Genomic DNA, 23,058 nt, shown 5'->3' on the forward strand with positions numbered 1-23,058 from the left:
GAAGGGACTGGATAGAATTATCCTCACCATGTGAGGGTATATGAGACTACACAACCTCCCCCCCCCCCAGGAACACCTGTATATCTGGACTTTTTAATGGTTCTACACTCTGGGTGAGTAGGGGTGATCAAAATGGTTAATTTCTCATTTTTCCAAAATCAAATTCAGTTTTCCACATTTCTGCAGCAGTTTTCAATAAAAAAACCCAGTCCTCACCAAAATTTATCAGCATTTTACTGTACTTCTCCAAATACACACTTTTTTTTTTGCAAAACCCTCATATATAACACATTAGTCTTTTTTTTTTTACTAATATTTTTATGTACACTTTGCCATAATACATGCATATTTGTATACGTTGTTTGCAGAGCTCCATCACAAAATTAGGACAAGTGTCAAAAGTAGCCCTGTGTACAATGCATTAGGTTAATCAAACATAATATGCTTCCCAATTTATCCACTAATAATACAAGCAGTATACATTATCCTTAATGTATATGACACTTACATGCCAAAATGGCTTCTGAGTGGTTAGTAAGAAGCGATCTTACTAATGAATACCACACAGCTGTCTCGTTTTAAGTGGGACATCCTGAATTTACAGAAGCCACCCCAGCTTCTGATCCCAACCCCACATAGAACCAAAACACACATGTTTTATGTTCCCATACTGTGACAAAATTCCATTGGCACACTCCAAAAGACATGCCAACATACCTTGCCCCTGCATGTCTCCCACTCTACTTCCTCCTTCTGCCATGGCTTTCCAGCTGGCCTACATTCTCGGATAGCTCAGGCAGTAAAGCATGAGGCTCTTGATCTCAAGAGTTGTGGGTTTGCCTCATGTTTAGCCAGTGGCGTACCGTGGGTTGGCAGCACCCGGGGAAAAGTTGGGCAAAAGTTTCCTGCATTGCAGGTGGTTGGGTTAGATGACCCTCAGGGTCCCTTCCAACTCTACCATTCCATAATACTTCCAGAAGCCCGCACCACACTTCTGGAAGTGGCACCGGCTTCTGGAAATGGGGCAACAGCTTCTAGAAGTATAGCTTCGCCGGCAGTGGGTGAAAGTAAGAGAAAGGGAGGAAGCCAAGAAGGGGCAGGGGCAGAGTGAAAGGGGGCACAGCCTCTGTAGAGGTGTCACAGGGTCCAGGTTATCCCTGTTCTGCCCGGACACTCAGGTCCCGCGCCAAGGGCCTTCTGGCGGTTCCCTCACTGCGAGAAGCTAAGCTACAGGGAACCAGCCAGAGGGCCTTCTTGGTAGTGGCACCCACCCTCTGGAACACCCTCCCATCAGATGCCAAAGAGACAAACAACTACCTGACATTTAGAAGACATCTGAAGGCAGCCCTGTTCAGGGAAGTTTTTAATGTGTGACATTTTAATGTATTTTTAATCTTTGTTGGAAGCTGCCCAGAGAGGCTGGGGAAACCCAGCCAGATGGGCAGGGTACAAATAATAAATTACTATTACTATTACTATTACTATTATTACAACTGTTCTGGAAAAGGGTGCAGTTGACACACCACCTGAAGCTAATGATTAGGCTGTCTTTATCACAGAGACCCCCCAGTTCTCCATGGCCAAAGATGGTTCCAAGAGCACCTGAAACTGCATACCTGTTCTTTCAGAGAACAGGCAGGCTCCCCAGTTATTAAACCTGGGAACAGCTCAGTGTCTCTTTCTTAGCAGGATTTAGATTCAGTCTACGGACCCAATTTTCCCAGTAGTGATGTATGGAAGTGAGAGCTGGACCATAAAGAAGGCTGATCACCAAAGAATTGATGCTTTTGAATTATGGTGCTGGAGGGTACTCTTGAGAGTCCTATGGACTGCAAGAAGATCAAACCTATCCATTCTGAAGGAAATCAGCCCTGAGTGCTCACTGAAAGGACAGATCCTGAAGCTGAGGCTCCAATACTTTGGCCACCTCGTGAGAAGAGAAGACTCCCTGGAAAAGACCCCGATGTTGGGAAAGATGGAGGGCACAAGGAGAAGGGGATGATGGAGGACGAGATGGTTGGACAGTGTTCTCGAAGTTACCAGCATGAGTTTGACTAAACTGCGGGAGGCAGTGGAAGACAGAAGTGCCTGTCGTGCTCTGGTCCATGGGGTCACGAAGAGTCGGACACAACTAAACGACTAAACAACAACAACAATGGACACGATTCTCTCCACCACTGCATCCAAACAAGAGTTCGCTTCAGTTTCTTAAAATTATTGCCCTTGGCTTTCAGAGTTACCCTTTGCTCATTCTAACAGTAACATTTCTGAAATGGATTTCTCCTCCCTGCTCCAATTAGATAGCTATTTTTAAAAACAAAACAAAACAAAAACAACCATGCCATTTCAAGATTTCTCAGTGGGGGCAGCTAGCCATTCTTTAGATGGATCTGTAGGGTAAGCCTGCAAAGGCTTCTGCCACATTTGGGTGGTGAGGGAGAGAAACCAGATGTTTATTTTTAATGCACTTTTAAATATTATGTTCCATCTTAATCTATGCTATTACCAGTTCTTCCCAGGACCAGTAAAGAATGCTTGGAAATAGCTTGACATTTATGCATTTCCCTTTTGACATTATCAGGGTTAATTAAGTGATAACCTCCCCAGCAGTGGAAATTGTATGAGGCAATAATGTCACCTAGGATCGTAAGAGTGGAGGCTGTATGGGCGAGTGCTTACTGCGGTGTGAAATATGCTAGGCACCTATTATGGAGCAATTTTTGAAAGAGTAAAAGGAAAACAGAAAGCTGGTGTTTTGAATAACTTTAGGATGGTGAACTGCCAAGTGAGAGAGTCAAGCAATATAGTGGTATTGGATTTCCCCCCCCCCCCCACAAAGAACTGTGTAAATACTGAGAAGTCTCTCTTAGCAGCCTGGTCTAAGCTGTGGTTCTATAGTTCAGGCCCTTACTTTCCTTGAATAATGAAGATGCACTATGAGAAAGAAAGCTTGAAAATGCATAGAATCATAGAATTGTAGAGTTGGAAGGGACCCTGAGGGTCATCTAGAACCACCGTCTGCAATGCAGGAATGAACTAAGGAATCCATGGCAGATGGTGTCAAAGGGCTGTCAGGAATGCAGGTACATCCACAGGTCAGGAAGAGGACTCGAGACATGATCTTCAATCAGATTTTATTCACAAAAGTCCAGCCCCCTGCAATGCAGAAATCTTTTTGCCCAATGTGGGGCTGAAATCCATAACCCTGAGATTAAAAGTCTGTTGAGCTATCCCTGCTATATATGGACTCTTCACATAGGGATATAATAACTTTTAAAAGATACCGTATTTTTCACCCTATAGGACGCACCGTCCCATAAGGCGCACCTAGTTTTTTGGGGGGGAAATAAAGGGGGGGAAATTATTTTTCCCCCAGGCGCGGGGCTGGGGCAGGGGAAGCCCGAGCTTCCCCCAACCCCAGCCCCCAAACAGGCCGCTCTCTGCAAGCCGTGGGAGCCCAGTGCTGGCTCCCGCTGCTTGCTGAGAGGTGTGCAAAGCCTGGACGCGCTGAGCTCAGTGCGGGCAGGCTTCAGTGTGCAGGCAACTCTCCACAAGCAGCGGGAGCCCAGTGCTGGCTCCCGCTTCTTGCGGAGAGGTCCGCGAAGCCTGGACACACTGAGCTCAGCGCGCGCAGGCAACTCACCGCAAGCAGCGGGAGCCCAGCGCCGGGCTCCCGCTGCTTGCGGAGAGGTGGTGAAGCCTGGAGAGCCAGAGGGGTTGGTGCGCACCGACCCCTCTTGCTCTCCAGGCTTCAGCGAAAGCCTGCATTCGCGCCATAGGATGCACACACATTTCCCCTTGATTTTGGAGGGGGGAAAATGCGTCCTATAGGGTGAAAAATACGGTATTTAAAAATATATGTTGCACCGGCTCCAATTTCTCTGCATTTATACTGCACAGCCACCTCTGCTCACATTGCCTCCCAACCCCAACCTAATGCTTTGTCAACCTTGCCAATGCCAATCCCTCCCTTTATACCTCACCCAAACTACCAAATCCCTCACAAGCATTTCCAAGCTATTTCAATGCCAAGGAATTTCTCCCAAACATTACAGTGAATAATATTGTTCTAGTGCTAGATTAGAGCTCAGTGGAAAAGAACATACTTTGCACTCAAAAGATAGCTGGCATAATGTTCTGTTGTGGGCTCTGTGCAAGAAAGAGAAGATACACACTCTGGATTGCTGAGTAATCTTAAAACCATGGAGAGACCTGGTCTGAATAGAGACATTGGATACTTATCTCATTATACATGATAAAGCTATTTTTAGCCATCTCACACCTTGCTTTTTCTTGTAAGACCATTGCAGTTGTTAATAGTCGTCAACAGGTTTACCACACCTATCAGCCAATCACCCATTCCCACCACTCTTCTGAGTAATACCCCTACCCACCCTCTCACTATATATAAGGGTCTGGTGACTTCTGTATCTGAAGTAGTGTGTAAGGTATCTGAAGAAGTGTGAATGCACACGAAAGCTCATACAAAAAACTAACTTAGTTGGTCTCTAAGGTGCTACTGGAAGGGATTTTTTTATTTTGTTTCTACTACGGCAGACCAACACGGCTACCTACCTGTAACAAGTTAAATGGGCATAAGTTGTGAGTTGCCTGTACTGTATTAAACTGAGCATCCCCAGGTCCTACTAAGAGGTAAGGAGAAATAGCTCTGGTGGAGATCACAGAGCACTGCCACTGGAATAAATAGTCAATATAAGACTAGGTAGAGCATTGGTCTCTCTAGTTTAAGGCATGTCATGTTCAGAAACTCTCAAATAAAACAGCAAATTGGAAACTGCAGAAGCCTACTTTTCTGTTTAGAACTGATTGCGTTCTGGCAGGTGACACAATAATGAATTGAGATGATTCTTGGCTGGTTCTCTAAATCATTGTTTTCCAGGGATACAATGAAGAGACTTAGCCATGAAACCTTTAGTTGTGACATGAAAAAGACAGGTAACTATTATTGTGAAACTGTACAAAACTCTGAATGGTATCACTTCGCTTTGAATAAAGCAAGCCATATTGTGCTGCCTTATACATTGAATCAAAGGGAAATGTAGGTGCTTGAATCTGGTTATAGAAATGTTTCCTGAATACACACATCTTATTGGCCCACTTGTGCCAAAAACAACAATTTGTGACCGTTCTTCAACACTGAATTGAATGAGAGTCTCTATCTCCGTATAATGCATACACTATCCCGGGTTTCTAGTACCTTTGCACACAATGTGGTTTATAGATGCAGCCTTCAGCTTCACATATAAGAGATTTGACATTCCACAATTGTGTTTATCTTTAAATGGGTTACCTTGATTTTTAATATGTGTCCTACTTCCTGTTTTCTAGTTTTGTGTGTGAATATTGAAGAGGCATATGAGCTGAATGGTAGAATTGGCTCCTGCCCCATCACAGCCCACCCCAATGCACAAAGCAAGGCTAGCTTTCCTGCAACAAGACTTTCCCCTCTCTTCTTCATTATATGTTTAAGTAGTTACCACACTATGGCTACTGGATTGTAGTGCTAGAGAGAAGCCTCTGCAATTGGGTGGGTGGGGGTATCCTTTTCCACCCTCCAAAAACGACGAATGAAAAACAAAACCTAGAAAGAATCTTCTTAAAATATTTTGCCTTCCTCTGTCATTCCTGCAGCACTTACTTCTCAGTGCAATATCAAAATTCAACATGAATTTCACTGTCGGGTGACATTTGGTGCCAATTCTATTTCTTTCCCATTTGAAATAATGGACACCTTTTAAAGCCATAAAATGCAGGTATGAATCTTCCAAACTAATGATTTGAAACAGACTGGTTTTTATTTGCCTTATATATGAAAAGTGAGCCTCCCCCCCCCCATCCGTACTGTTGGATTTTCTGAAAAATGTCTCAGCAGAGGCAGTCTTAGGGCAGTACAGCCTGTTCCTTGCGCAGAGCACTGAGCTGAGGAGGGCACCTTCCTGACTCTTTTCGAAAGCTTAGCAAGTGCTTGCTTGGGGAGGGAGGTGTGAGGGCTGTGACAGGGTCCTAGAGTCCTTCCTCCTCCTTTCCAAATGCCTAGTTAGCGCTTCATCTTAAAAAGCAGACATCACCTTGCCGACAAAGCTCAGTATAGTTAAAGCTATAGTTTTCCCAGTAGTGATGTATGGAAGTGAGAGCTGGATCATAAAGAAGGCTGATTGCTGAAGAGTTGATGCTTTTGAATTATGGTGCTGCAGGAGACTCTTGAGAGTCCCATGGACTGCAAGAAGATCAAACCTATTCTTCCTTAAGGAAATCAGCCCTGAGTGCTCACTGGAAGGACAGATCCTGAAGCTGAGGCTCCAATACTTTGGCCACATCATGAGAAGAGAAGACTCCCTGGAAAAGACCCTGATGTTGGGAAAGATGGAGGGCACAAGGAGAAGGGGATGATGGAGGATGAGATGGTTGGACATTGTTCTCGAAGCTACCAGCATGAGTTTGACCAAACTGCGGGAGGCAGTGGAAGACAGGAGTGCCTGGCATGCTCTAGTCCATGGGGTCACGAAGAGTCGGACACGACTAAATGACTAAACATTAGCGCTTGCCCAACTTTGGGAAGGAGATGGGAGGGCTCTAAGACCCTGCCAGAGCCCTTCCACCTCCCTCCCAAAGGCTGACACACATCACTTACCCAGTTTTGGGAAGGTGGCACAAGAGCTGGGGAGGGACATCAAATGGAATGTGTGCAGAGAAGTGTGACCAAGATGATAAAGGGCCTGGAAACCAAGCCTTATGAGGAACATTTGTGGGAATTGGGTAGGTTCAGCCTGGTAAAGAGGAGACTGAGAGGAGATGATAATAATATAATTATTTATTATTTATACCCCGCCCATCTGGCTGGGTTTCCCCAGCCACTCTGGGTGGCTTCCAACCGAATATTCAAAACAATACAGCGCTAGGCATTAAAAACTTCCCAAAACACGGCCGCCTTCAGTTGTCTTTTAAAAGTAAAATAGTTGTTTATTGCCTTGACATCTGCTGGGAGGGCATTCCACAGGACAGGCACCACGACCTAGAAGGCCCTCTGCCTGGTTCCTGTAACCTCACTTCTCACAGCGAGGGAACCACCAGAAGGCCCTCAGCGCTGGACCTCAATGTCCGGGCATGATGTTGGGGGTGGAGACACTCCTTCAGGTATACAGGACCAAGGCTATTTAGGGCTTTAAAGGTCAGCACCAACACTTTGAATTGTGCTCAGAAATGTACTGGGAGCCAATGAAGATCTTTCAGTACCATCTTCAAATATGGTAGCCATCTTCAAATATCTCAAGGGCTGTCAAATGGAGGATGGAGCAAGCTTGTTTTCTCCAGCTCTGGAGGGTAGGACCTAACCCAAAAACTTCAAGTTACAGGAAAGGAGATTCCGGCAAAACATCAGGAATACTTTGCTGATGGTAAGAGCTGTTTGACAGTGGAACAGACTCCCTCTCCTTCATTAGAGGCTTTTCAGCAGACGTTGTATGGCCACTATGCTTTAGTTGAGATTCCTGCATTACAGGTAGTTTGAGCAGATGACCCGCGGGGTCCCTTCCAACTTTACAATTCTATGATTCTATGAAATACATAAATAAAGTGGAAAAAGGAACACAGAAATGACTCAGGTTTCTACTTTCCTCCAAGACTGTTTCAATACTAGTCTTAATTGCACTTCTGGAGTCTCAATCCATTTGCAGCTTATCATATCATTGTCTAGCAATCCCTATTTTAATAGAATCAGGATTTGGGAAACACGTGCTAAAAATCACTAGAGATGACATTGAAATTTGCATTCTTTGTTTCAGAATATAAACCACAGTGACTTATAGGAACCTAAGAATAACCCTGGTGGTTCAAACCAAAGACCCATTCTGTTCAGCATCCTGATCTCAGTGGCCAGCCAGATGCCTGCAACTATCCCCCCAAAGTCATTTTTTTATTGTAAGTTCACAATATAGACAAAATAGCTAGTTGACTTAGTCATTCACATCCAACAGCAGAAGGTTTTCAGTTGTTCGGGACCACAGGCTATAATTCTACCGGCAGTTTTGGTTCCCACTGACCCTTTGATCACTGATCCTGATTATTATTATGGTACTTTGTCCCTTCCACCAGCTAACCCTCCCTCCGGTTCATGCACAATCAATTCTGGGACTCATGGGGCTTGAGAGAGCATTTCACATGGAGACGAGCATATCTCTCTGGCTATAAAACTACAAGTTCCACTTAAAGTGCAAATGAATATTTTCTCTGGCCTAGTCTCCCTGTTCAGAATGTTTCTTGATCTACTTGAACACTAGTTCTGACCGGCTCCAGCAAATCTCACAAAGTCTGAACAATAGTTACACAGGTACAGGGGAAGTTTCAATTTAGCCTCAATTCCACCCTCATTCTAATGCAATTGCAACCTGAGACATGTTTGCACCCTGTTGACCCAGGATTCTCTTGTTACTACTATGGCATCATCAGGGAGTGATGGAGGAGCTCTCCCCTCCCTCTCCCTCTCTCTCCCTCTTCCCATCTGCCCCCATCTCCCTCCCACTGTCCCCATTACAGTGACAAGGAAAGAGAGCAGTCAGAACATATATTCATGGGTGGGTGAGGGGGTGGTGGTTAAACAATGTCTCCCAATGATGTCTCCCATGAGGATGTGAAAGAGTCAAGTTTGGCTCATTGGACCAATATATTTCCAGGGACGCAAGTGATGCTGTGGGTTAAACCACAGAGCCTAGGACTTGCTGATCAGAAGGTTGGCGGTTCGAATCCCTGCGATGGGGCGAGCTCCCATTGCTCGGTCCCAGCTCCTGCCAACCTAGCAGTTCGAAAGCACGTCAAAGTGCAAGTAGATAAATAGGTACCACTCTGGCAGGAAGGTAAACAGCGTTTCCGTGCACTGCTCTGGTTAGCCAGAAGCGGCTTAGTCATGCTGGCCACATAACCCAGAAGCTGTACGCCGGCTCCCTCGGCCAATAAAGCGAGATAAGCACCGCAACCCCAGAGTTGGCCATGACTGGACCTAATGGTCAGGGGTCCCTTTACCTTTACTTAATCTATTTTCACTGGAGGGGAAATATTTGGGTTATTCCAAACATGAATCAAACCTGGGGTAGGAGTTATCATTTGCCCATCCATATTGTGGGACGCGGGTGGCGCTATGGGTAAAACCTCAGTGCCTAGGGCTTGCCGATCGCATGGTCGGCGGTTCGAATCCCCGCTGTGGGGTGAGCTCCTGTCTTTCGGTCCCATCTCCTGCCCACCTAGCAGTTCGAAAGCACCCTTAAGTGCAAGTAGATAAATAGGTACCGTGTTATAGCGGGAAGGTAAACGGCGTTTCCATGTGCTGTGCTGGTGCTGGCTCGCCAGAGCAGCTTCGTCACGCTGGCCATGTGACCCGGAAGTGTCTCCGGACAGCGCTGGCCCCCGGCCTCTTAAGTGAGATGGGCGCACAACCCTAGAGTCGGACACGACTGGCCCGTACGGGCAGGGGTACCTTTACCTTTTTTATTGTGTACTAATTTAGGCTGGAAACAGTGGCCCACTCCAGAGTGCTGAAGGGGGTTTCAAAGAGGTAAAGATGGCTGTGGTATTTATATTCATCTCACTTTGGCTATTGCTCGAAATGGTTTTCAGGACATGTGCATCATTCTGAAAACCTTGAGCAGAGGAGAAATGGAACAAAAGAAAAAAATATGTTTGTGGGGCCACAGGATACAAAGCATCTCTTGTGCCAGTTTCAACTCTCTGAAAGAAGTATTGTCTGTCTCCATCTTAAAACACACAGAGATACAAATAACAGTAGGGAGAATGGAAATAGTTACAGCTTTCTTATTAAGTCATGTTGCAGAAACCTTATTCAGTCAGTACAGATCAATGTTGACAATTCCTTAATGATTGGAGGCTTCAGGGCATTAGAAAACTGAGCTGACTGTCTTTTCCAGCTAATTTCATCTGAGTATGATTCCCTCATCCCCACCCTTCCGTACAGGCCCTACATAAGGTGGCAGTGGAAACAACTGATTAAGGCCACACAAAAAGAATCCACACTCTTAAACCAGAACATAATTGCAAGAGAACGAGCACAGGGGGTTATAGAGGATGCCTTGGAGGGTGTGTTTTTTAAAACAAACAGACAAACACAAGCTTTTATATGCCATGTTCTGTCATTTTCCTTCTGCCTTGTCTCAAACTGCACCAAGGGAGGCCAGATGAACATAAGAAAATCCAGCTCTGCTGGATTAGGTCAATAGATTATCTAGTCCAGTATTCTGTTCTCACATTGGCCAATACAATGCCTATGGAAAGCCTGCAAGCAAGTCTTGAGTGGAACAGCATTCTCCCCTCCTGCCATTTTCAGGAACTGGTATTGAGAAGCTCTTCTTTTCTTCTTTGGCGATCACTTGTAGCCAAGTAAGATTGTCTTCCATAAACACAATTTTAAAAGTGAGTCTGTAAGTGACTGTGGAGGCCAATTCTAGATCCACAAGTCCTTCCACAGTGTGGACATAGGATTCCAGGCAGGAGTTGATCATGGTGAGGGTTTGCCAAGAGTGCCTTCCTCTTATTGCATTTTCCACTCTCGTCCTGAGTTTGAGCATCTTCAAACCCCCTGACACCTTTGGCAAAGGCTGTTCTACAGTTGGAGAACTAGCAGGCCAGTGTTTCCCAGTTGTCAGTGTTTAAACTACATTTTTAAGATTTGTCTTGAGAGAGTCTTTGAACGTCTTTTGTTGACCATCAGCATACTGCCTCTGACAGCAGAGGTGCAACGTACCTATCATGGTTCCATAAATTTGTCGAATCCTTCTTTAAAGCCATCCAAGTTGGTGGTCGTCACTGCCTGCCATGGAAGTGAATTTCATAGTTTAACTATGCACTCTGAGAAGAATTTCTTTGTTTAGTCTGTTCTGAATCCTCCAACATTCAACTTCACTAACTCACTCTGAGTTCTCATGCTAATGCCGTGTCTAATTTTATATGCTTCTATCGCGTTGCCTTTTCCCTCGATAAAAAAGCCCCAAATGCTGAGGGAAAGAAGATGAATTACTCATCCTTGAGGAAGCCCACCCTAATAAATAATAACAACAACAATATATTTGCATCCTGCTCTTCTAATAAGAGCAGCAAGACTGGCTTACAAGATAACCATAAAGCCATATAATAGAATCCATAAAAATGCCACTATACCAAACAATTTCTAAAATCTATGACAAAATATAACCTACTGTTACAACAAAGTAAAACACAAACCTGGAAGCAGAAAGAGGAAAATACATTATCGACAACAGAGCCAAATGTTACACATGGAAAACCCACTGAAATAAAATATTTACACTTTCGTGTGAAATTCACCCAAAGCAGCAACCTGATAAACTTCACTTGGGAGGAGAGCCCCGAGTCACAGATAGCGTCGTCAGCTTGCCTCCACAACAAAGGGTGCCTGGGGCTGTGTGATGTCACCACACCATGTGTGCTCGAAGTCACCCCGCAGCAAGCTGGCCACCACACTTTGGGGTGGGGGGCAGCCCTTTCACTGATTTTTTTGTGGGGCCTGGGCACCCACAGCCCCACATAGATGGCATGTATGGTCACAGGATAACTACTGAGAATGACCAATGGTGATGGAAAGAAGATAAAGTCCCAACCAGAAACGAATGCCTGATGAAGATGATGGACTACGCCGAAATGGTAAAATGGTAAAAATGACCGGGAAAATCAGAAACCAGGAAGGGAGAAACTTTAATAAAGAATGGGGGGAAATTACAATTTACCTAAGGGAACACGGTAAACAACTAAAAACGTTGGCAGGATTTGACTAATGCTTGTACTAAAAACTAAGGTAAAAATGGATTATTTTAAGAGAACTAGCGAAAATATATGATGCAGTTCAAAAATGGAAACCATGGAAGGGTGGAGGGAAGTCTAAGGATTCAGGGAATCCTAAACGTTGATGATGATGTCTAATGTTTGAATTTAAATGTGTAGTGTAAATCTGAATAAAAAAGATTATAAAAAAGAGAATGACCAATGGTCAGTGATGGTGGTATTTGTTGCTTAGTAGGTTAGTCACTCTTGCTTTGGACATCTGCTTCTGGAAAGCTCACATGCATGACAGGGGCAGCTTAGCAAAACAAAACATCGTATCTCCTAAAGTTCTCTGAAAGCATAAAGAAATCAGGAGGAGACTGAGAGGAGATATGATAGCCATCTCAAAATATCTAAAGGGCTGTCCCATGGGACATAGAGCAAGCTTGTTTTCTCCTACTCCAGAGGTCAGGACCTGAACCAATAGCTTCTAGTTTCAAGGAAGGAGATTACAACAAAACACCAGGAAGAACTTTCTGACAGTAAGAGCTATTTGACAGTGGAACAAACTCATCTGGGAGGTGGTGAACTCTTCTTCCTTGGAGGTTGTCAGGGAACTGCCATTGGAGCTGGAGGCGGAGAGAAGGCTCCAGAGGGATGCCGGAGAGGGTCCCAGTAGGGAGAGAGGCAGCCCATCCGCTGGGGAAGGAAATCAGCGTAACACCAGTGGAGAAGGGGGGCAGATGGGGGAATCGGAGAGGTGGCTCCAGGACTCCTCGCCGGAGACCAGCGGAGAGAGTACGGACACACCCTCCCTGCGCAGAAGACTTCCGCGCAGGGAGAGTAGGAGAAGACTGGGCGTCAAACAGCTTTTATGCTGGAAAAGGTTCAAGAAACGCCCACTGACAGATTCTGCCAGCGACTGAGGCAGCCACGGAACTTGAGGCTGTCCAGACAGAAAGGGTTCAACCAGGTAACCTAGCCAGGAGTGGTGGCAACTTACGCACGAGCAACCCCTAGAACCATTACAGAGGTTTTTCAGCAGAAATTGGATATCTTGACTATCATGGATGCTTTACTTCAGATTCCTGCATTGCAGGGGGTTGGACTAGCTGACCCTTCAACTCTGCCACTCTGTGATTCTATAGACTCAGGCCATAGATTTTATTGATTTATTGATTTATTATTTTTAATGACAATATGGTATTTTATTTCCAGACTCCTTAATTTGGCCTTTTCACTCCTGTAGCACATGGAGCTCACATTTCCCCCCTTTACCTTAATGAAGATTCTTACATCATGTCTATAATCAAACTATTTCTGCTGGAAAACTTTGGAAAGAGCTGCAGGGCCTCTAATATTCTGCTGTGGTACTCAAAAGCATGGTTTGGTATTGACTGTGGTAAAATTATTGCTTAAGCAACCTAATTATTATCCACCTTTTACAACTTTGAATCAATATATTGATACCATGGTGCCCAGTTTGTAAATTTCTAAATGTATCCATTTTTAAAAAGCATCAGGTGCCTATAGATAAAATCAGCTATATATTTTAATCCACTAGGCAAATTATGTCAATAAAACTGAGCAACTATGGTTGATAAAGCAGTTCTACCATGACATACCCAACTAATTATTACCACTTTCAAACTACCTGAGGTTTTCACTGAATATACCTACTCAATGTCCCAAAGCAGGACACTTATTTATTAATATTTTCAACCTCTTTGCTAAGGTTGCAAACCTTTGCCCACTTACCTTACCATAAGATCCCAATGGGGCTTTCTTCTGAGACACATGTGGAATTGTATTGTATTCCCCAAGAATTTAGACAAGCAAAAGAAGTACAAATAAAATACATAATACATAAGAGAACCAGGAAACGTTTCTGACCAAACCAATCAGGCAAAAGATTTGCACATCTTTAATGCGATACTGCAACCTGTCATCACTAGAAAATGGAGATGGAACACTGAGAAATGATTGACTGCAGTTATCAATGTTTATGATTCTTTGTTTGTCTGCAATTAGTTCATAATTCATTGGTTTGGAATATCAATCTCATCAACACCTAAACTCAATTTATTGGTCTTCCAGGGTTCCAAAACACATGGAGAGCCTATATGATGATATCAGGCTCCCACTGTAAAACAACTAAATTTAAGACTGAGGGGAAAATAAGAAGCACTAAAATTGTAAGATTTATCTATCCCTATTGGTGAAATGAGGGATGCGGATGGCGCTATTGGTTAAACCACAGAGCCTAGGCCTTGCCGACCAGAAGGTCGGCGGTTCGAATCCCCGCGACGGGGTGAGCTCCTGTTGCTCGGTCCCTGCTCCTGCCAACCTAGCAGTTCCAAAGCACGTCAAAGTGCAAGTAGATAAATAGGTACCGCTCCAGCGGGAAGGTAAACGGTGTTTCCGTGCGCTGCTCTGGTTTGCCAGAAGCGGCTTAGTCATGCTGGCCACATGACCCGGAAGCTGTACGCCGGCTCCCTCAGCCAATAAAGCAAGATGAGCGCCACAACCCCAGAATCGGCCATGACTGGACCTAATGGTCAGGGGTACTTTTACCTTTACCTATTAGTGAAATGCAGAGGACATGGTCCCTGAACATGGTGGGGTATGTGGCCTGAATATATAGGCGGTCATATGAATCCCTCTGATGTTTCTTTTATCACATTGCTGAGATGGGAAATCTCAGGTAAGAGTTAAATAACTCAAGCCAAGGATTATTTTTGGAACATCCTTTCCTTTTTGAGTCATCAACATAATAACACCCTGTTCTTTATAAATACTACTGGTCGGAATGATGAACATTTAGTAGATCTGCCCTTTTTTCGGGGTGTTCTCGCGATTCCTTTTACTACTTCAATTCTTTAGCTAAGTGGAAGAATCTGCTTATGCATTTGTATTCTGCCCAGATCTACAATTTTTGTAAAGGCCAGCTTTCCCATAAAAAAGGGATTATAAATAGTGCAGAAAAATGATGATCCAAGCTGGGCACTTTAAAAACACAACAAAAGCATAAAAGTAAAGGTCATTTTCACAGTTTTTATCTTGAAGGACTACCCAAAGATTATAGTGAGGATTCAAGTCAATTCCATTTATTAGGATACATTTTGCTAGGCTTGGGGGGCCCCCTCCCCATTTCTTACAGTCAAAGAGGTTGTGTTCATCAGAAAACATGATCTTTGAGTCTGCTAAATGAAAGCAGTTATTCATTTAGTTCTGACTGCGCCTAAGCAAGGCAAGAGAGTGTCGAGGGGACAAAATTGGCTTTCATTTTTGCAGATGTGGGAATATCTTTATGCATATGTATATATCCTACAGGGATATTCCCTGCAGATTGAAAGATAGCAAATCAGGGACTAAGCTTCTAGTTCTATTAGTCTGCAATTTGGAAAGTTTCTTACTCTTTCAGGTCTAAATATTTGTGAACAATAGCCTTTAAATGCCATCCAATTGTGAGTCCACGCGATAAACCCTGTCCGTGGAGCCTACCCCCCAGAAATGAGACATGACAACAATCTATGGGTTTAAATTAGGCCACAACTTTACTGAATTTCAGGTGTAAGAAACCCTGGCTTAGGCCTTGGAAGGTATTCGTCTCAACCCAACAGGGACTGAGGATGTGCAGGGCAATCAGGAGCAGTGGGAGGGGACAGTTAAGCACGAACTTACACAGCATGCCCTCCCACTTCACCAAGCCAGGAGTTTGACCTATATGCCACCGCTCTAGGGCCAGTGACTCCCACAATCAACCCTTTAATGGGCCCTGCAAACACTGCTGCATGGGGGTGCCTGAAGATGTTACCCCCCATCTCGAAGATAGACTATAGGATACCGAACAAGGCCCCAAACCGCCAAAGTTGTGATGAATGTTCAGTTAAATCATGGGTAGGCAAACTAACGCCCCGGGGCCAGATCCGGCCCAATCACCTTCTAAATCTGGCCCGCAGACAGTCCGGGAATCAGCATGTTTTTACATGAGTAGAATGTGTCCTTTTATTTGAATTGCATCTCTGGGTTATTTGTGGGGCCTGCCAGGTGTTTTTACATGAGAAGAATATGTGCTTTTATTTAAAATGCATCTCTGGATTATTTGTGGGGCATAGGAATTCGTTCATTTGTTTTCCCCAAAATATAGTCCGGCCCCCCACAAGGTCTGAGGGACAGTGGACCGGCCCCCTGCTGAAAAAGTTTGCTGACCTCTGAGGATACCGGCCAAGGTCTAAAACCGCCAAAGTCGTGGCGAATTGCTACGGGGAAGGCAAAACCTGACAATGCAGGGAAATTCCTTCCTGGATCTGAATATAGCAACCATCTTATGACCGTAGCAGCGCCCACTGACTTAGGAAGCAAGAGGTTAGCCTGCAAAAGAAGACCATGTTATATTTTAGGAAGGGTTGGGTGGGTGCATCTGGAAGCAAAACAAAGTGAGTCTGGGCCAAAGAGCATTGGCCCTTTTCTCGGGTATCACTCCATCCCCAGCCGGCAGCCCACTATCCTACCAAGATGGGGGCAGGGCGACAGCCACCCTGCAGCACTGTGGGTGGCACCTGGACAGGTAAGCCCGTGCAGTGTTGCAAACTCCGCCCACCTCTTGGAGGGGGTGAGTGGAAATTATTTCTATAAATAATAATATAACCTATTACTTCCAAGGACTGTATAATCCAATATAGAGGATGGGATAGTAACAATACTGGATAATAATACTGATTAGTTTTAATATTGTTACTGTTTATTATTATTATTATTATTATTATTATTATTATTATTATGTTGTTGTTGTTGTTGTTGTTGTTGTTGTTGTTGTTGTTGTTTAAATATATGGTACAGGAAGCAGCAGGATTGGCAGATGACACACAAAGACAATAAGAGTCATGTAAAAAAGGCAAAGGACCCCTGACAGTTAAGTCCAGTCACGAACGACTCTGGGGTTGTGGCACTCATCTCGCTTTACTGGCCGAGGAAGCTGAAGTTTGTCCACAGACAGTTTTTCCGGGTCATGTGGCCAGCATGACAAAGCCGCTTCTGGCAAAACCAGAGCAGCGCACAGAAATGCCATTTACCTTCCTGCCGGAGCGGTACCTATTTATCTTCTTGCACTTTTGACATGCTTTCGAACTGCTAGGTTGGCAGGAGCTGGGACCGAGCAACAGGAGCTCACCCCGTCGTAGGGATTCGAACCGCCAACCTTCCAATCAGCAAGCCCTCGGCTCAGTGGTTTAGACCACAGTGCCACCTACGTCCCAAGAATCACGTAGGGGAACACAAAAAACCCTAAATATTGTGAAGGATGACTGAATCTATATTTTAATTCAGCATCATGGCTTGCATCTGTTATATATGTATATTCATACACACATACCATTTTGCTCCTGGATCTAATTTGATCTTTAGCTAGCAAATTAAACAGTTCCAGCTTAAGCTTTCAATTTAAATCTTAAAAGTCTGGGACAGGCTCCAAATCCATGATATGCACATCTGTGTGTGTGTCTGTCGAGGAGGAAGAGAAAAAGGCATGCTTAGCCTGAGATTCATCTATTTCCCCCCCGTATAGCATTTCCCTCTGCTGAAGAGATAGGCATTTTCGTATTTTTAAACAGCACTGGGAATTGCTGCAGGGACAACAAGTAGCAAAGCCCAGCTGTACCTTTCCTGAGCACACATATCACTTCTCTGGATCCCGCCCAGCAATAGAGGGAACAGTAATTGCCAATATCTAGGAAGAATATGACGAGAGACACCGAGGGCAGCTTGTCACGCTGTGTGTGCTGTGCTCAGGTACAGATTCTTAAGAACAAAGCACAACTTTTAAAAAGTGAACACGGACATGCAGAGAAAGGAAAATGCTAATCGCAAGCCTTTCTTCCCTCTGAGTTATTTTCTCCAATCAAGATGAGATTTTAAAATTTATTTTTATTTATTTATTTTGAGGTTGGAGGAGGGCAAGAATTCAGCCATGCAACCCTCCACTTGCAGTCCTTGAAGGGCTTCACCATGTCGTTTGGTTCAAATCATAGCTCAGTTTTCTGAGTGCTCCATTTCTAAAAACGTTGAGGTCTGAATATTCTATATGTGAGGGAGTTGGTTTGAGTGGTGAGGAAAACCTGCAAGCGTTGTAAACGTGTAAAGCTACTCTCTTCTTTAGCATGGTCTCAAAAGGCAGGGTTTTTGGTTAAACTCACGTTCTGGCTCAAATTAAAGGCCTGATACCATCCCATGGCTCCATGGCCATGTCCAAATAGCAGAAGACCTGGAAAGAACAAACAACTTTTTTTGGATTCATGGGCTTCATTACTAGCATATCTAGACTAAAAAGTCATATTCAGGTGGTTACTCTGCTCCCAGGTTAGGCTAGTTTGCAAGGAGAGACCCCCTTGATTAGACACTGGTTGGCGAAGGGACTGAGCGTTGCCAAGTCCATCGGGGGAGCACAACATTTACTGGCAACCCATACTACACCCCTGGCTCCAGGTAGGACTCAGAGAAAATTCTGACTGAAGCCCTGGGTAGCTGCTGCCAGTTAGCATAGGCAGGTAAAAGGTAAAGGTAAAGGACCCCTGGGTTGTCCAGTCAAAGGCTACTATGGGGTTGCAGTGCTCATCTCGCTTTCAGGCCAAGGGAGCCAGTGTTTGTCCACAGACAACTGTCCAGGTCATGTGGCCAGCATGACTAAACTGCTTCTGGTGCAACAGGACACCATGACGGAAACCATAGTGCATGCAAACGCTGTTTACCTTCCCACCGCAATGGTACCAATTTATCTACTTGCACTGGTGTGCTTTCAAACTGCTAGGTTGGCAGGAGCTGGGACATAGCAGCAGGAGCTCACCCCATCATGGGGATTCGAACCGCCAACCTTCTGATCAGCAAGCCCAAGAGGCTCAGTGGTTTAGACCACAGTGCCACCTGTGTCCCATGTAACATAGACAACACTGAGCTTGATGGACCAATGGTCTGACTCAGTATATGGCAGCTTCCTATTTTCCTAAGGCCTGGAGTGGGAAAAGTCAAGTCTGAGAGGTTCCAATTATTTATAAAGGAAAGGTTTCATATTAAGTCCTAAAACAAAATATGGTCATTTTAGAAAAAGAAAAGAAAAATATAATGGCAAGATATCTGTAGCCAAAATGAAAGAATGTGGCTCCTATCTAGTTTCAGCTTCAGAGAAGAACTACAGGTTCTGTGTGAGGAATATAAATCCCCAGCCATAGCAAAAGTTACTGTGACTTCAATGGGGTGCAATTGGATGGAGATATGAATTTAGATCCACATTCTACTGGGAATAAACAGAGAAGTTTGCTTTTTCACAGATGACTGAATCAATGCAAACATGTTTATTTAATAGAATGTTTGTAATATATTTTTTAAATAAAAAATGAAGTTTAATAAAAGAACACAAAGAAATGCAGAAAAGGTGGCATGTAACAGAAAAGTCTGACAATATTTCAGTTTTAAACTTTATGTAGTTTCATGTCTGGCCCTACTATTAGGTAGAATGAGGTGGCTACTTCAGGAGACAGATGCTGGGATGTGGGATGGGGGACCAACTACAAGGTGATGGAGATAAGAGCTGTGTAGCTACGTTACCTGACCTGGGCTCTTTAAATTACCCTACTGTCAATGATGCATTTGATGCTGCTGTTCCATAACCAAAGCTGAAATATATGAAACTGCCATTCTGATTGGTTTTATACATGGAAGGGGTGGGCATCATCCAGTCTTTTGCCTCAGGCAGAAAAATGTCTTTGGCTAGCCCTGCAAAGTTTAATTATGGAAGCACAAAGCAGGCTGGCCACAAACTAACAGAGCTAAGTTTGTTGAAGTGGGTCATTTCCTTCCTTCCCAACATCTCCCATGGGCTAGCACTGATTGGCAGGAAGGGCCACCCACCTGTCAATCACGTAGCATCATTACAGTCTCAGGGGACAACTTCCAAACCTGCCGGCACAAATCAGCTGATCGGCACTGTTGTGGAACTTTGCCACTTAGACATTCATTCTCTAGCAGAAATCGATAACTAGGCAACAAGGAGCAAAGCAAGAGGATTTTATTCATGTCCAAGAATGGTGTTTCATCCACTTCATGGTGCAGACTAGAGACCCTGATAACAGATTACGCATGTGTTTTTATAGTTTCACATAAGCAACCTCCTGATGCCCCCGTTCCTTCCTAGTTTGTCCCACTTTTATGCAGTACGTATAACCCAATTATAACCTTTGATAGGGACCTTAACTATGCATTTTGGGGAAATTTCCACTGCCCTTCTCTGTCCCCACTAAGCCGTTTCCAATTTCCTGCATTCTTCTACTTGCATTGAGCATGACCTAATGTTTCTGCAGATTTGCCTTTCAAGCTTTTGACATCCGGCTTAACCTCAGGCTTTGTCTGTTACTTTGTAGTTAAAAGAGTTTCCTGTTGTCTGGAACTCGAGTTTCAGAGATGCAACTGTTAACAGTATACTGAACAAGTGTTATTACATTTTCCAGAAACATGCTCAAGATTACCCCAGGGCACTTAGCCTTTAAAGGTAAAGGACCCCTGACCATTAGGTCCAGTCGTGGACGACTCTGGGGTTGCGGCACTCATCTTGCTTTATTGGCTGAGGAAGCTGGCATACAGCTTCCAGGTCATGTGGCCAGCATGACTAAGGTGCTTCTGGTGAAAACAGAGCAGTGCACAGAAACACCATTTACCTACCCACCAGAGCAGTACCTATCTACTTGCACTTTGATGTGCTTTCGAACTGCTAGGTTGGCAGGAGCAGGGACTGAGCAATGAGAGCTCACCCTGTCGGGGGTTTTGAACTGCTGACCTTCTGATCTACAAGTGCTAGTCTCTGCACCCACAGTGCAACCCGCACTTAGCCTTTAGACTTAGCTAATTTTTGTTTTTTGTTTTTTTCCTCCTTGGCTTTTTACTTAGCCAGAATGACTCAATTTTCTAACGCAACATTGAGTGTTTTCTTTCAAAGCAAATGGCTCTTTTCCCACCAATCAGCTGGATTTCACCAGTCAGGGGATTCAGAGTCATCCCCTCTGAACTCCATTTGTAAGTAATTTGAATAGAAACTGGATGCAATGCAAGTTTATTGGTTGACTCTTCATGACAACCAACTCATCAACAAGGAGAGCCATCTCCACTGAAGTCTAAGCAGTCTGAATACAAACTACAGTGGTACCTCGAATTACATATGCTTCAGGTTACATACGCTTCAGGTTACAGACTCCGCTAACCTTGAAATAGTACCTTGGGTTAAGAACTTAGAACAGAAATAGTACCTTGGGTTAAGAACAGAAATCGTGCAGCAGTGGCACGGCAGCAGCAGGAGGCCCCCTTAGCTAAAGTGGTGCTTCAGGTTAAGAACAGTTTCAGGTTAAGAACGGATCTCGGGAACGAATTAAGTACGTAACCAGAGGTACCACTGTACCTGCAACTGAAGTTCAGCTTATGAGAGCGGAAAGCCAGCACCTTGAACTTCATTTGCAGGCAGTTGTATTCCAACCAGTTACAAACAGCCCCATTGGCTGCACTAGGAAGTTCCTGATTGGGAAAATCCCTATTGCAGCTGATCCCAGAGGGACCCCCGGTCAGTGCTGATCATTGCATTGAGGAAGCCCTGCTTGCAAAGGAATGACTGGGTGTACACTTTAAGCTCCCAGTTGTTCCTTTGCAGCCATGTCTTTATCTGCCCCACCTATGATATCAATCAAGTATGATGCCAGGTTTGAGGAAGCTGGGTGTGCTTTGGGGGGGGGGGGAGCATTACCAGCTAAACTGTAACTACAGCCAAGCCTAATGAAGCTATAGAGATTCCCTACCACTGATTAAAAAGCTTTCTTTATAAGGCTTCTTTCTTCTTCACAATACAGTCCCATCCAAAGAATCACATTGTGAATGTGATGACATCATGGCACTATGAAACCAACTCAGGGTTGGATACATGATGGTTTCTACTTTGCTACTCCGTGTTACAGCAGTTTCAGTGCAGCAAAAGTGGTACAGTGGTACCTCAGGTTACATACATTTTTTCAACTCATTATACAGTGGTACCTCAGGTTACATACGCTTCAGGTTACAGACTCCGCTAATCCAGAAATAGTGCTTCAGGTTAAGAACTTTGCTTCAGGATGAGAACAGAAATTGTGCTCCGGCGGCATAGCAGCAGCAGGAGGCCCCAATAGCTAAAGTGGTGCTTCAGGTTAAGAACAGTTTCAGGTTAAGTACGGACCTCCGGAACGAATTAAGTACTTAACCCGAGGTACCACTGTAGTGTCAAATGGGTTGCTTCAGCAACAGAGACATTCCCTGTAAGCCATTTTACAACTTCTCTAGACACTCCCTGAAAAATCACTGCACACACAAAAATGTGTACATTTCTCTGTTTCAGCTCAGTTTTTCATTCATTTCAATAGGACTTCTAACACTGGATTATGGCCCGTGGGTAAGGTAAGATCCAATCACACTTACATCCACTGAGTTCAATGAGATTATTATGTGTTTGCTTGACTTTCTTTCCCGTTGAAATTGACAAGACTTAGTGATGCTGCAGCAGCTAGACTGGTGACTGGGAGTGGCCAACAAGACCATGTAAGACAAACATTGGCTCCCAGTATGTTTTCGAGAACAAGTTAAAGTGTTAGTGCTGACCGTTAAAGCCCTAAACAGCCTCAGTCCAGTATACCTGAAGGAGTGTCTCCACCCCCATTTTTCAGCCTGGACACTGAAGTCCAGCTCCGAGGGCCTTCTTAGAGGTTTGTTCACTGTGAAAAGTGAGGTGACAGGGTACTAGACGGAGGGCCTTGTTGGTAGTGGCACCTGCCCTGTGGAACGCCCTCCCACCAGATGTCAAGGAAATAAACAACTATCTGACTTTTAGAAGACATCTGAAGGTTGCCCTGTTTAGGGAAGTTTTTAATGTTTTATGTTTTCTAATGTTTTACATATCCTGTTGGAAGCCGCCCAGAGTGGCTAGGGAAACCCAGCCATATGGGCAAGATATAAATATTATTATTATTGTTATTATTATTATTTGGCTGGGTTTTGCTAACTCATCGTAATCATTTATTTATTATGGGCAACAGAGCAAACATAAGACCAGGAATAAAACCATACAATGTAACATAATCATAAGTTTAAAGCAAACCACAAAGCAAGATATATAAATGCTACTGGCTTAAGTATGCATGTATACAATATAACAAATGGCCTAGGCAGCGTCTAAAAATAATCCTTCCAGCTTCAGATATT

The 23,058-nt window shown here is 44.3% G+C and overlaps 1 protein-coding gene across 8 annotated transcripts in view; it reads right to left on the reverse strand.

The window, feature by feature from the left end:
- Positions 1-23,058, reverse strand: part of LOC310681635 (uncharacterized protein) — a 192,608-nt gene that overhangs the window by 47,805 nt on the left and 121,745 nt on the right. For 4 of the 8 annotated variants that reach the window (XR_014513417.1, XR_014513418.1, XR_014513420.1 and 1 more), the window contains exon 4: positions 17,990-18,061. The exons of 3 other annotated variants lie outside the window; for them this stretch is intronic. The gene's annotated coding sequence lies outside the window, so the exon portion shown is untranslated. Of the gene's footprint in view, positions 1-17,989; positions 18,062-19,701; positions 19,752-23,058 lie in introns of those variants that run through there. One more of the 8 variants, XR_014513421.1, reaches the window with a different exon arrangement.

The sequence above is a fragment of the Podarcis tiliguerta genome (assembly GCF_965153285.1).
Source record: "Podarcis tiliguerta genome assembly, chromosome: 7".
NCBI lineage: Eukaryota > Metazoa > Chordata > Lepidosauria > Squamata > Lacertidae > Podarcis > Podarcis tiliguerta.